The 14,692-nt window shown below is 42.9% G+C and overlaps 1 long non-coding RNA gene and 1 pseudogene across 1 annotated transcript; both read right to left on the reverse strand.

Moving 5' to 3' along the window:
• Window positions 1-2,753: 2,753 nt before the first annotated feature.
• On the reverse strand, window positions 2,754-4,933 carry LOC100847503 (uncharacterized). Its single transcript, XR_001497455.3, has 2 exons — window positions 4,204-4,933; window positions 2,754-3,255 (listed from the first exon to the last, which is right to left on the reverse strand). It is a non-coding gene; the product is annotated as an uncharacterized lncRNA (long non-coding RNA).
• Window positions 4,934-5,193: 260 nt separating this feature from the next.
• Window positions 5,194-5,985, reverse strand: LOC112445885 (putative G antigen family E member 3; annotated as a pseudogene).
• Window positions 5,986-14,692: the final 8,707 nt, after the last annotated feature.

Raw genomic sequence — 14,692 nt, forward strand, 5'->3', positions numbered from 1 at the left:
AGTAAAAGGTATTAGACACTCCTTGGAATGCGGAGGAGTTTTGGGTGTAGAGTGTTATGCTTTCATGGTTTGGGAAGGAGAACATCTTTTGTCTCCCATTAGCTTTGTTCCTTTGTTTCCAGAGGGTAAGGGGTGTGTTATATTACTTTATAAAGCCTTCTCAAATTCTGCCCATCTTCTTTTGCGCCCCCCCCTCCCACTTTTCCCCTTTCCTTTTCTTCCTTTCTTTGTGTTTCTTTGCCTGCCAAGTTCTGTGAGGTTCTGAATCACAAAAAAACAGATCACCTCACATAATAAATCTGAAAAGCCAGGTTCAAACAGGAAATGTAAGCAGGAAAATTTCAGGCGATTGTCTCGAGATAATCCAAGACAAAGTTCTGCCTTTTGCCTGGTTCTCACAATAATCTGGGTTTCTTTGCCTGAATAATTACGTCTAATTCTTCATTACTCTCCTCATCTGTGTCAGAGGAGAAAGATGGTGAGTTCATGGTATTTGGAAATTATAGATCAGAAAGAAATCTTACAAAAGATATAAACCCTTTGGAATTACTTGTAGTAAACACATTTTAAAAAGAAATTTTTAAAAAATTCTCATTGTTAAAGGCTGAGAAATAACCATGTTCATTCTTTGGTGAGTATCTCTCGTTTATTTTCTATATTTTTGCTTCTTATGTTTAAACATAAATACGTCATACTTTACAACTTGCCTTTTTCAGTTTCTCATATGCTTAGAAATTGTTCATATCTGCACATGGATGAAGTTGAACCATATGAAATTGCTATATTTGTAGATCTAAACAGGAAGGAATTAGCAGTTTTATGTAGTTAACATAATATATCTGCTTCAATATTTTAATGCCTACATAGTATTGCATTGTATGGTTGTATCATAATTTTAAAAAATCATCCCCCTATTGATGGATATTTAGGTTATTTCCATTTTATTTTCCTAAAACAAACAGAACTGTAATGAATACACACACATATGTAAATGTATATATATACACACATGTATTTTTGTGTGTATATCTTTACAAATATAAGTATACACACATATATATATTGACATCTTTGTGTATATATATGTGTGTATGTTTCTTGGTGTATATATGTGTATGACATCTTTGTGTATATATGTGCATGTTTCTTTGTATGTGTGTATAAAGGGGTTCCGGAGAAGGCAATGGCACCCCACTCCAGTACTCTTGCCTGGAAAATCCCGTGGACGGAGGAGCCTGGAAGGCTGCAGTCCATGGGGTCGCTGAGGGTCAGATACCGCTGAGCGACTTCACTTTCACTTTTCACTTTCATGCATTGGAGAAGGAAATGGCAACCCACTCCAGTGTTCTTGCCTGGAGAATCCCAGGGACGGGGGAGCCTAGTGGGCTGCCATCTATGGGGTCACACAGAGTCGGACACGACTGAAGTGACTTAGCAGCAGCATAAAGGGGTTTACACATTTCAGATTGTGATCATTATTGCTAAGTGTCCTCTAAAATGACTTGTAACAACTTAAACCCTCTAGAATGTGCTTTTCCCCCTACACTTTCAATAATCTGATGGGTGAGTTGGTCTTTTTGAAATATTCTGAAATTAGTTATTTTATTCAGTAAAAAAAATGTAAGGAAGACCTACCATGTGCCCAGCTCTCTGCTAAACTTGAGGTCAATATGTGCATCATTAGTATGGTTGATGCGCACACATACAGTGGCAATGACTTCATTGTCATCACTGCCAATCATCTCTAGCAAGAGTAGCTGAAAGTACGCCAACTGCCTATGCTGAGGGTCCACTGGAGTCAGACAGAACAAGTGTTATTCCAGTTCTGCCACTTACCAATTTGCATAACCTGAATTTACTTGTAAAATGGAGATAATAGTAGTAGTGCCCTACTATTAATAGTAGTATGTTAGTAGAATGTTGTTAAGATTAAGGGTACAATATAAAGCACAGCACCCAGGCCTTAGTAAGGACTCTGCAAAAGTTAGCCACTGCCATTTGCCTTCATTTCAAGAGCAGCAGCTTCTTGTGTCTATTGCTATCCCCCTTCTAATGTGGCCTTAAATACTGAATAAAAAGGATCTCTTATGTGGTGTGTCTAGCCCTGGGGAGACAGGGACTATCGCTCCTCTCATTCTGAATGCTGTACTTCTATTAATACATCCTGGTTGCTAAAGTTTCTACTCTAAGGTTATTTTATTCTAAGAACTTTAAACATTGCCTGTCTCCTCAAGCAGAGGAATTTCTAACTGCTATTTTGCAAAACTCCAATTCTTTTTTTTTTTTTTTTAGTTCATGTCCTTTATTAAAGCTTTTGATACATGTTATGAAACAGTTCTCCAGTGTACTAGTTTATATTTCTACCCGCACTAGCTAGACTTTCCCATTTCCGCACATGCTGGTTGACAGTGGCATACTTATTTATTTATTTTAAACTTTGTTAACTTTGTTTTTATTTTGTTTCACTTTAAAGTTATTGAATATTTTGATATCTAAGATTTATTTATACATTTATTTATATTTTTTGCTTCAGCTGTTTGCATATGCATTTTAATCATCTACCCATTTTCCTTTTGTTGTGCTTATTTTTTACGTTAAATTTTTAAGCTTTTAATTTTATATTGGAGTACAGCCAGTTAACAATGCTATGATAGTTTCAGGTGGACAGCAGAGCAGCTCAGTCGTACATATGCATGTATCCATTCTCCCTCAAACTCCCTTCAAAATCCCCAGTTCCTGATGAAAAACGGGCCTTTTCAATTACCAGGGTATTTTATTATTTTTTTGGCCACACTCTATGGTGTGCAGGATCTTCGTTCCCTGACCAAGGATCAAACCTGCACCTCCTTGCAGTGGAAGCTCAGAATCTTAACCACTGGACCACCAGAAAAGTCCTCAATTACCAGTGCATTCTAAAAGGAAGATGGTAGGGGATGACCCCGTAGATATTTTTAACCAAAATAGAATGGTGCAAAGTTAAACCATGGAGACATTTACCCGTAACAGACAAATTTTCTGCGTCTATTATTAATGTTTCGGCAAATACTGTTATCTTCCAGATATGTAAACTTTGTGTTTACTATGGTAGCATAAGCAGGTGGGTGGAAGAGCACCTGGTCCATTATGCACTAGCATGAAAGTACCATGAAAGTCCATAAACACGCAGCCTCCTTCTCCAGGACATTTATTAAATCTGCTCCAATTAGTTGCTTGTTCGATGCTTAGGTGGTTACAGCAACTGCTGCTCAACAGAAACTGTGAGAAAAGATCAGAGAAATGTCAACAGTTGACAACCTAACAAGAGGCCATTGTCCCCACTGGAAACTCAAGGGGAAGGACTTGGGTGCATATAAATAGCCTTTGGAATGAGGCACCTCGATCAACTGCTGAGGATACCCTGACAACAGGGACAGGTCTGGATTGACAAGAAACAGCGAGGACACTGCTAAAATGCCTCTCAAACACAGGGTTGAAAGCATCTAGCACACTCAGACCTGAGGTTGATGGTGTTGGGATTCCATTGCCATAATTATTTGTAATCAGTAAGTGGCTCACAGGCTACCTAGAATAGGCTGCTTGTTCTCTCCCCGAGGGTCCTAATCTAGTGAGAGTCAGTGGACTCCTTTGACCATCGATGGGGTTCTAGTCTGTTTGCCCAGAAAAAGAATCCTAGGATGTATAAATACCTAGGATTTCACACATAATCTCTGGGGCTTCATAGATGCCCCAGAAGCTCCAAGGGTCCTGGATTAAGAAACCCTGCTTTAGGGGCTTCCCTGGTGGCTCAGATGGTAAAGAAACCCTGCTTTGTGCTCTTTTTTTTTTCTTTAAATCCTTTACTCCCAGCAGTGAACTGATACTTTTTTCTTTTCAGAATGGATGTCTACTGGTCTACCCTACATTTCCAGAGTCTAGCCTTCCTTCAAGCCCAGTTCTTGTTCATACTCTAGTGCTCTGAACTTTTAGGGCACTTGCAGTTGGTAACAACTCAGTACCCAGTTATATCTAGGACATCCTGAGTCTATCACTCACAAAGCATTGAGATATTCATCCAGTCAACACATATTTAATGAGTGCCTACTATGCTCTAGGCAATGTCCCCAGACGATGATTATATTATATTAACAGCAGGATCGCATAACACAACTTGCCAACTTCCCCACTAGACTATGTGTCCTCAGTGGCAAGGACCAGATCTCCTACCTTGCCAGATCTTTTTCTCTCTCCTTATTTCCACTCATCAGTAAAGGCTCTGTTCCAATGTCCTCTCTCCTGGGCCGGGTTAGGAAATCTTCTTGAGTACTCTCTGGCATCCTGTGATTACCACGTTAAAACTTCTCGGCATAATTTTGAAGTCATCTGTTTCCATGCCTGTCTCTCCCACTGTGTTTTCATCCAGGGCAGGGTCTTATATCCAGTAGCCTGGAGCCTGGAAATGGCGAAACTCAGTAAATATTTGTTGAATATCTGAGCTTTCACTCACCTCCAGGCCTTCGGAACATGCTGTTCTCTCTATCTGAAATATTCTTCCTCCTTTATTGTTTGCAGATTCTTATCAGCTTAAACATTGCTTCCTCAGGAAAGCTTTTTTTTTTCATTCCTAGGTGAAGTCAGGTCCCCTCACAAAATGCTCTCCCTAAGACTTTGAACATCTTCCTTGTTTAATATTTATATTCCTTGTTAGAATATCAGCTTCATCAGGGCAGGGGTCATGGCTATCTTATTTTCCTAAGAAAAGTGAAAGTGTTAGTTGCTCAATTGTGTCCAAATCTTTGTGACCCCATGGACTGTAGCCTGCCAGGTTCCTCTGCTCATAGAATTCTCTAGGCAAGAATACTAGAATGGGTCGCCATTCCCTTTTCCAGGAGATCTCCCTGACCCAGGGATTGAACCCATGTCTCCTGCATGGCAGGCAGATTCTTTACTTTCTGAGCCACCAGGAAAGAACCAAGACATTGTATGGTCCTTTACTATTCAAAGAGTGGTTCAGAGACCAACAGCACTGGCATTCCCTGGGAGCTTGCTAGAGATGTATAGTCTCAAGCTTTACCCCAGACCCATGAAATCAGAATCCCCAGGTGATTTCCATACACATTAAGGCTTGAAAAGCTGTAGTCTATTCCAAATACACTCAATAAATATGTACCAAATGAATAACAAGCATTGAACTGAACAAAATGGAACCAATTCAGCCTTGCTACTGCTGTTGTCTAGCACAAAGCCTGGCTCAAATTAGGCACTCAGCAGGTGTTTGAGGCACAAATACTGTCTTCTATTCATCCATCTTCACTGTGTTTTCTTCAACTGGCTTATAAGCCGAAAGTTGGGGTCCAGGGTCCTATTTTAACCCTTTTTCTTTTTTTTAAGTTGTGAAAGTTTATCGAGAGATAGTTAACATCAAATTTCCAACATAAGGACAGCATGCTTGGTTTCAGTCTGTCTTTGTTTAAATTGTGGTTGTCCCTTCACATGCTTCTGGCATCTTAATGGGCTCTAGACTTGGTAGAATCTCCTCCTTGACATTAGGACCACCTTTGGGCTTATCCACAGTCTTCAACAGAGCCAGTTCCTATTGATCAGCTTCCATAACAGGCCCTTGAGCAGGTGCCCCTTCATCTTCACTGTCCTGAGCAGGTATAATATCCTATCTCTCAGTTGGTGGTTTCCCTAGTTGAGATTGTTTATCACTGGGCTGCTGAGCAACGAGAGGTCCAACTGGCTGGAAGACTGTCCATCATTTCCATGCAGAATTGGATCTTGTGTTTACATGCCCACTCATATTTTCCAACTTACTCCCCGGCCATATTGCTATGAGGATCTACTGGCTGAGTTTCATTCAATAAGGAAGAATCAGGATGGCAGGAACATGACCTCCCTGGCATAACTATTGTTGGCCTTTTTTTCTTATCTCTGTATCTTCTAGTTCTATGCCATATGCATAGAGAGTAGTCAATAAAGACTTGAAGCTAGCCTGATACTTCAAGGTTAAGTAATACATCATCCACTGGATTGGATTCAAGCTAGCTATTTTGAAGGGCGGGATACATGTAAAGTGATTGGGGACATTTCTAGTTATTTGACACCCTTGAGCCTGAAGAGTTGTGCTTTTAGTCTTATTCCTCATCTCCATATGGAACATCCCATGTACGGTAACAAAATGGAGAGGCCATAGCAATGAGAACTTTGGTTTCTGGCTTTGACTGTTTTCACAGGACACTGTTTGGTTTGAAGAGGCCTAATAATGCCACTTGGGGAAGTGGCATCAGCAGTAAGGAATCCACCTGCAATGCAAGGCTCAGGTTCAATCCCTGAGTCAGGAAGATCCCCTGGAGGAGGGTATGGCAACCCACTTCTTGCCTGGAGAATCCCATGGACAGAGGAGCCTGGTGGGCTAGAGTTCATAGGGTTCAAAGAGACACAACTGAAGCGACTCACCGTGCATACATGCACAATGACGCCACTTACACAAGCAAAAACGGCGAAACAGATCCTTCTGAGTAGTATGTTTTAGTATAACTGTCTCTTCCAGATTTCCTCCAGTAAAAAAACATGTGCCTTTTGGCATTTGGTCTTAGTATTAGGACAACTTACAAACTATGGGCAAAGGCTTTGTATCACTTCAGTTGCTCAGTCGTGTCCAACTCTTTACGACCCCATGAACCCCAGCACGCCAGGCCTCCTTGTCCATCACCAACTCCCGGAGTTTACCCAAACTCATGTCCATTGAGGTGATGCCATCCAACCATCTCATCTTCTGTCGTCCCTTTATCCTCCTGCCTTCAATCTTTACCAACATCAGGGTCTTTTCAAATGAGTCAGCTCTTCGTATCAGGTGGCCAAAATATTGGAATTTCAGCTTCAACATCAGTCCTTCCAATGAATGTTCAGGACTGATTTCCTTTAGGATGGACTGGTTGGATCTCCTTGCAGTCCAAGGGACTCTCAAGAGTCTTCTCCAACACCACAACTCAAAAGCATCAATTCTTCGGCACTCAGCTTTCTTTATAGTCCAACTCTCACATCCATATATGACTACTGGAAAAACCATAGCCTTGACTAGATGGACCTTTGTTGACAAAGTAATATCTCTGCTTTTTAATATGCTGTCTAGGTTGATCATAACTTTCCTTCCAAAGAGTAAGCGTCTTTTAATTTCATGGCTGCAGTCCCCATCTGCAGTGATTTTGGAGCCCCAAAAAATAAAGTCAGACACTGTTTCCCCATCTATTTGCCATGAAGTGATGGGACCAGATGCCATGATCTTAGTTTTCTGAATGTTGAGCTTTAAGCCAACTTCTTCATTCTCCTCTTTTACTTTCATCAACAGGCTCTTTAGTTCTTCTTCACTTTCTGCCATAAGGGTGGTGTCATCTGCATATCTGAGATTATTGATATTTCTCCCAGCCATCTTGATTCCAGCTTGTCCTTCTTCCAGCCCAGCATTTCTCATGATGTACTCTGCATATAAGTTAAATAAGCAGGGTGACAATATACAGCCTTGATGTACTCCTTTCCCGATTTGGAACCAGTCTGTTGTTTCATGTCTACTTCTAACTGTTACTTCCTGACCTGCATACAGGTTTCTCAAGAGGCAGGTCAGGTGGTCTGGCATTCCCATCTCTTTCAGAATTTCCACAGTTTATTGTGGTCCTCACAGTCAAAGGATTTGGCATAGTCAATAAAGAAGAAATAGATGTTTTTTTTTTGGAACTCTCTTGCTCTTTTGATGATCCAGCAAATGTAGGCAATTTGATCTCTAGTTCCTCTGCCTTTTCTAAAACAAGCTTGAACATCTGGAAGTTCACAGTTCATGTATTGCTGAAGCCTGACTTGGAGAATTTTGAGCATGACTTTACTTAGCATATGAGGTGAGTGCAATTGTGCGGTATTTTGAGCATTCTTTGGCATTGCCGTTCTTTTGGATTGGAATAAAAACTGACCTTTTCCAGTCCTGTGGCCACTGCTGAGTTTTCCAAATTTGCTTTGTAGAAACAGGCATATTGATACATAAGATTAGGCTATTTTTTTTAATTAGGTGAAAATAAAACTTGTATTTAAACATTATATTAATGCATCTAGTAATACTCTTGATGTTTCAGGAGACGACTGCCCTGAATTCAACTCAGATACTTCTTGAGCACCTCTTAAGTTTGGTGGTACAAATTCAATCTTTGATCTTGAGGAGTTCTAATCTAGAGAGTAGATTGGGTCCTGAATTTTTAAAAAAATTTTTATTTATTTATTTGGCCATGTCGGGTCCTAGTTGCTGCACGTGGGGTCTTCATTGTCACATGCAGAATCTTTCCCTGTGGCTCACAAACTCTCTACTCATGGTGCGTGGGCTCAGTAGTTGTGGTGCGTGGCCTTAAATGCTCTGTGGCAAGTGGGATCTTAGTTCTCTGCCTAGGGATCAAACCTGCATCCCCTGCATGCAAGGCAGGTTCTTAACCACTGGACAACCAGGGAAGTTCTCTGAATTTTTTAAGAAGTCTATTTACTAGACTGTCAGATCTAAGAGACTATGGCTAGAATTTACATTTGCTCAGTGCTGTGGGACTTTAAAAGGAAGAATTGGAACTCCAGAATCCTGGAGCCTTTTACCCTTAAATTGTAGATCACAAACTTTCCCAACGAGTTTAAAGATTATCCCAAGATGGAGAGTCACCATGAAATGACTGGGCATCAAAAGCCATGGAAGTCTCTCCGACTCTTCCCCTGCTTGCTCTGTGAGAGTTTCCACCATCTCAACTCCTTCCAGATAAACCTGGACATTTTCAAGGGTGTTCTCACATGTACTCTACCTCTTGGTTCTTGGCTACTCAGTGACGGACACCATTTTGGTTCTATCCTTCTCCAATTTTTTGCGATGAATCTTTCATGACAAAACTGGTGCCCTGGGTGACCAAAGACACTCTAGTTGCAGGTCATGAAGAGCCCACCCAGCTGCTGGTGCCAGCTGGTGTGTATGGCCATGCCTCTGTCAGCACCTCCACTGATTTCTAATGCTGCCACCCACTCTGTCTGCGGATATGGTCAACACCTTTCCTCTCCTTCCCTGGCTGTGGCCAAAAGCCTCTAAAACAAAACCAGAGCACACACCTGGATCCAGTTAGCCATCTGCTCAGGAGCCAAGTAAACAAGGAATTTCTGAGTCACAGCCTTTCTACTCCCCACTTCATGTCTTGTGCTTGCTACCTCATCAGCCAGGAGAGGCTTGATGTGAGAAGCTCGATCTTTGTTACAGACATTCCCATTTTGCTCTCATTTACCGCCCTCCTGGGGGGAACCAATTTAACTCCAAATAAATTAAGGGACTCTATTGTGTAAGTGTGTTTGTAATAAGGCATATGCCTATGCTCCCCACACCTCCAAAATTAGCCCAGAGAAACACTCCCTTTCTCCCTGCAGTCAGCTCTGTCTGCCAAGGAGGAGCGCATTTCCTGAGGCTGTTTGTCCTAGACCTTCCCATTCCCAGTGGCGGCCTGGGCTGCCTCGTTTTATTGTCTGCCTTAGAAAGAACAGTCTGGTTTGGTCAAGAGGTTAAGAATCTCAGCCTTGTACACAGCACATCAAGCAGTTAGGAGCACAGGCTTTGACAGCCAGTTCTGACACTGCTGTTTCCTAGTCACTCTGACTGTTCCCTTATCTGTAAAATGGGGAGATCCTTGTGACAGACGGGAACACTAAGTGAGGTTGCATAGACAGTGTTTGGCTTTGAATCACAATAATCACTCTATTATTGGTTGCTACTAATAAAAACTAAAATAGCTAAGTGGTTTCCTTTTAATAGTAAGACATGCAACAGTAGTGTTTTGACATGTCTTCCTGTCTCCAGCTTATTCTCTACAGTTCGTTTTCACTCAGCTGCTAGATTCATCTCCCCAGAACATCGTGATCATGTTACTACTCCATGTGAAAATATCAGATGGCTTCCCATTCCTTACAAAGAAAGTTCGGAGTCTTTCTCTTTGTGCTCAAGGCGCTTTGATCTGGCCCCAACAAATGTTACCTCCTTTTCTCCACTACTCCTCTTCACACGTCCTGCACTCCAATTAAAATAAGCCAACATTCCTTAGGCACACCCACACCCTGCACACTGTCCTTTTTATCTGGAATCCAGATTGTATCTCTTCTTTGTCCCTAGCTCAAGTGCCACTGCCTCCACCAAGCTTTTCCCAGCCCACAGTAAACCCCATAACTCTTTATGGGCTTTGGGGCACTTATCTTTTGTCACCACATAAGTATCTTCGTAAACTTTGTGCTCCAAATTTATACATACATCTACCATATCAGATGATTAATGATTATATCTGCCTGATTCATCTCCATCTTCCTAAGCCAAGGTTTCTCAATCTTGCTGCTATTATTTTGGGCCAAATAACTCTGCTGTGGTGGGATGTCATCTGTACGGTAGGCTGTTTAGCAGCAACTGTGGCCTCCAGTCACTAGAGGCCAATAGCATCTCCCCACCCCCGGTATGACAACCAAAATTGTCTCCAGACATTGCCTTTGTCTCCTGGAGGGCTAAATCACCCCTAGTTTCGAACCACTGCCCCTGACCAAGCTTGGAGGTCTGAATATGGATGTGTGTGTGTGTGCTAAGTCATTTTAGTCATGTCTGACTCTCTGCAACCCTATGGACTGTAGCCCACCAGGCTCCTCTGTCCATGGGATTCTCCAGGCAGCAATACTGCAGTAGGTTGCTGTGTCTTCCTCCAGGGATGCTCCTGACTCATCTCCTACGTCTCCTACATTGGAGGGCAGGTTCTTTACCACTTGTGCTACCTGGGAAGCTCCTCTGAATATGGATGCTGCTGCTAAGTCGCTTCAGTCGTGTCCGACCCTGTGCAACCCGAGAGACGGCAGCCCACCAGGCTCCCCTGTCCCTGGTATTCTCCAGGCAAGAACACTGGAGTGGGTCTGAATATGGATAGTTCTCAGTAAATGCTTATGAAAGAAAAAAAGGAGTTTGGCTTATGTCGTTTTAAATTTAAACAGTAGTGGAATGTACGATTAATGCCATTATTTCAGTAATTGGAAATAAAAGTATAGAGTCCCCATGAGAACTAAGAACTAAGAGACAAAGATTTGAATATCACTAGCATTGAATCAGTCAATAGGTATCTATTGTGTAACCATGTTTATGGAGTGTGGAGTCGTAAAGAAACCGCCTGCCAATGCAGGAGACATAAGAGACATGGGTTTGATCCCTGGGTTGGGAAGATCCCCTGGAGGAGGGCATGGCAACACACTCCAGTATTTTTGTCTGCAGAGTCCCATAGACAGAGGAGCCTGGGGGGCTGCAGTCCATGGGGTCACAAAGAGTCAGACACGATGGAAGTGACTCAGTACACACACTAGTGGAGTCAGGTAGGAGTTGGGTTCCAGTACTGGCCTCACCAGTACAAGCTGTCATGTAGGTGAGCACCTTAGTGTCTATAAACTTCAGTTCCCTCATTCTGTAAAATGGGCATAATAATTGTAACCCATATGTGGTCGTTATGAGGATAAATTAGATAATGCACTTAAAGTGGTTAGCAGAGAGTCTAGAATGTAGTTAGCACTTAATAATACCTCAAAGCTATTATTAATGCTGTGATTATTACTGTAATAATGATTCATGTCTAATTCTTTAGGAGGTCATAACAGTATTATTTATTTCCATTTTATAGATGGCTTGTGGTTGGAATCTGGATCTTCTCATCTCCAACTTTCACTACATCATCATTTATCTGATACAATGCAAACAGAATCACATTTACAGGAAGAATAATTTTTTTAAAAAAAATTGGAAACTGAGTGCAAACTGCCTACAGCAAAAATTCTTTTTCAATTGGTAAATATCATCTTCATCCATAACTATCATTGGGAAATTCAATAACTGCTTATTAAGCACTTTGGATAAGTACATGTGCTAGATATTGGATATAAGACACCTGTGTTGCTAAAACACAGCACCTGCCTGTTTGTAGCTTACAAACCCGCAGGCTCAAAGATTCCATCCTTTAGGCTTAAAAAAAAAATGAATTCGTAAGTTTAGCAGCCAGTTGGCACCATTTCCAGGCAGCGTTTGATTTTTGGAGTAAAGCAGCAGGAGCAGCTTCCTCAGTCTCTTGCAGAAGCTGAGAGAGAAGCTCAGGGACAGGACAACAGGTAGGTAGGGAGCGAACTTCCGCCTGCGACAGTCAATCAGCTCAGTGTATCTGTCAGGCCATTCCACTGTCCAGCAGAACAAATCTCTTGCCTTAGAAAACAGAGAGAAGGTCAGGAAATTTTAGCCCCAAACCAGTTCTATCACCCACAAAGTGGATGACTCGGGGGCAAAACAAAACAACAACAACAACAAAACCCCTCTTCAAACCTCTATTTACTCATCTGCAAATTAAGGGCATCAGAGGATATGAGTGGTTCTTAATTAGTGTTACCCACATTGGAGGTGGAACGCTGGAATAGTGTAGATAGTGCAGTAGCTTTTTTCAGCAATTACTGGCCATTAGCAAAATGCCTGACGGCTCTATAAATATACCTGGAGGGAAAAAGCGTTTGTAATCACGTTAGATCTCTGATGTTTAACCGTGTGTATTATCCAGTGGGTTAGATTCATTTGTTTGTTCATTCATTCATTAAGCAGTTGAGCACAGTGGCTGTATGCTGGTCCTGGACTCGGACCAGACACTGCCCTTGTCCTCAGAAACATTTTACGCGTGAAATCAATCATAGGTTATAGGGGAGGCATGAAGCCTTTTCTCCTCCCTAAGTACGAATCCCTGAGCTGGATCTGACATGCCGCTGTGGATCCGGTGATGGCGATCCCTACTTCCCGACTCCTTACCGTCAGCTCCTTAGAGCCCGTTCCTATTGGCTGGGAAATTCTCCAGCAGTTGTCCGAGTCCCCCCACCTTGGGTTTCCGTGGCGGCAGAGGGATCTGCTTCGAGTGCCCTCAGATTCCTGTAGGTGGAGCCAAACCCCCTGGCTGAGACGCCGGGCTTGCTCCCTCCGCAGGCCCCGGTGGGCGGGCGGGCGCTTCTCAAGCCACCTCCTTCCCTCTCTCTCCTCTCTTGTGCGGTCCCCTCCACATCCCCACCAACCGAGTGGGTCGGAAGGAAAATCGTGCCAAACTTGGAGACGGCTGCCAGGTTTCTCTCAAGTCTTGGCTTAACAAAGGAAAGCAAATTACAAAAATGGAAATTTTCAAACCAGCGTTCAGTGGTATTCAGATCGACGTTTGGGTAGCACGCAGGCACAGACCGCATTCGTGCTATTTTGTGATTAAAATGATACGGAAAATACCTCCTTGCTGGGGTTTTCTTCTTCCAAAACGACTTCTTTCCCTTTGCGAATTTCCCCTTTCTTCGGGGAGCGGCAGCCCCCTGACCACTCTAGAACTGCTAACATCTGTTGAAATCTTGCCTCCCCTGACTTTTTTTTTTTTTCCCCTCTAAAGAGTTGAACTTTAAAAAATGCCTGCACTTCGCAGTCTGGAGAAATCCAGATAAAGAAGTTTCTAGGCACTTTCCCAGGGAGTCCTGCGTTTTGTGTAAGGAACTCCGAGTTCTGTGACAGAGCATGAATCGTCTTTCCATTGCACCTCCATGCGGGAAGGATACCTGAATACGAATCTTGCCAGAGACACATGCTACCTTATTCTCCTCTCCGCTTGAATGGTGTGCTCTGTCTCATCCTTTAAAAAATGGTTTTAAAATGGCCATTGAGTCGGGTTTTCAGTGATTTTACAGTGAAGTTAAAAATAAAAAGAGGAAAAAAAAAAAAAAAAAAAGCCTGATCATGTCCTCCTTGCTAATTTTTGCAGTTGCTAGACAGGCCCTGTCCCAAGTGGGTTTGTGAGAAAGGCGCTCCCATTGTTAGTCTGCTCCCCCACTTCACTCCCCCAGACGGTACCATTTCTTTCCTTGGAAGCTTTGACTGTCTCCTTCTTACACAGCTGTGTTTGCAGTGCCTGGAGACAGGTGGGGGAGCAGCCTCCAGGCCAAAGCTGCCAATTCTCTCTCTAAGGACTGTCTGACTAGCTATTAAAATTTAAAGATCACACACATGCACACACACTTTTTTGGTAGCGGTCACTCTTTGTTATATAGGGGCAGCTGTACTACCAATTAGCCAGCCTGATAATACTAGAGGTCACAGCCATTCTGTTTGTATTCTCCAGCCCACATAAGCATTGTGTGCATCTGTGCAAAGTCACTTCAGTTGTGTCTGACTCTTTGCGACCCTATGGACTGCAGCCCACCAGGCTCCTCTGTCTATGGGATTCTCCAGGCAAGAATACTGGAGTGGGTTGCCATGCCCTCTTCCAGGGGATCTTCCCAACCCAGGGGTCGAACCCACATCTCTTATGCCTCCTGCATTGGCAGACAAGTTCTTTACCACTAGTACCACCTGGGCTAAGGCTACATCTTTTTTTTGTTTTTTGGTGGCACTCAGAGCCATGCAGATCTTAGTTCCCTGACCAGAGATTGAACCTGTGCCTCCTGCCATGGAAGTACAGAGGCCTAACCACTGGACTTCCAGGGGAGTCCGATGGCCACATCTTTCTAGGCACCATAGATGGCCTGATCCTCTGGCCTTGGCCCAGTGTGGGGACGGATTAGGATCATAGCTGCTCATCTCAGCAGGTAACCGTGGGCAATCTTCAGGCAGTGGTCACAGTACGAGGTCCTTGTTGGTTGGGGC

This window comes from Bos taurus, chromosome 3 (genome assembly GCF_002263795.3).
Source record: "Bos taurus isolate L1 Dominette 01449 registration number 42190680 breed Hereford chromosome 3, ARS-UCD2.0, whole genome shotgun sequence".
Taxonomy (NCBI): Eukaryota; Metazoa; Chordata; class Mammalia; order Artiodactyla; family Bovidae; genus Bos; species Bos taurus.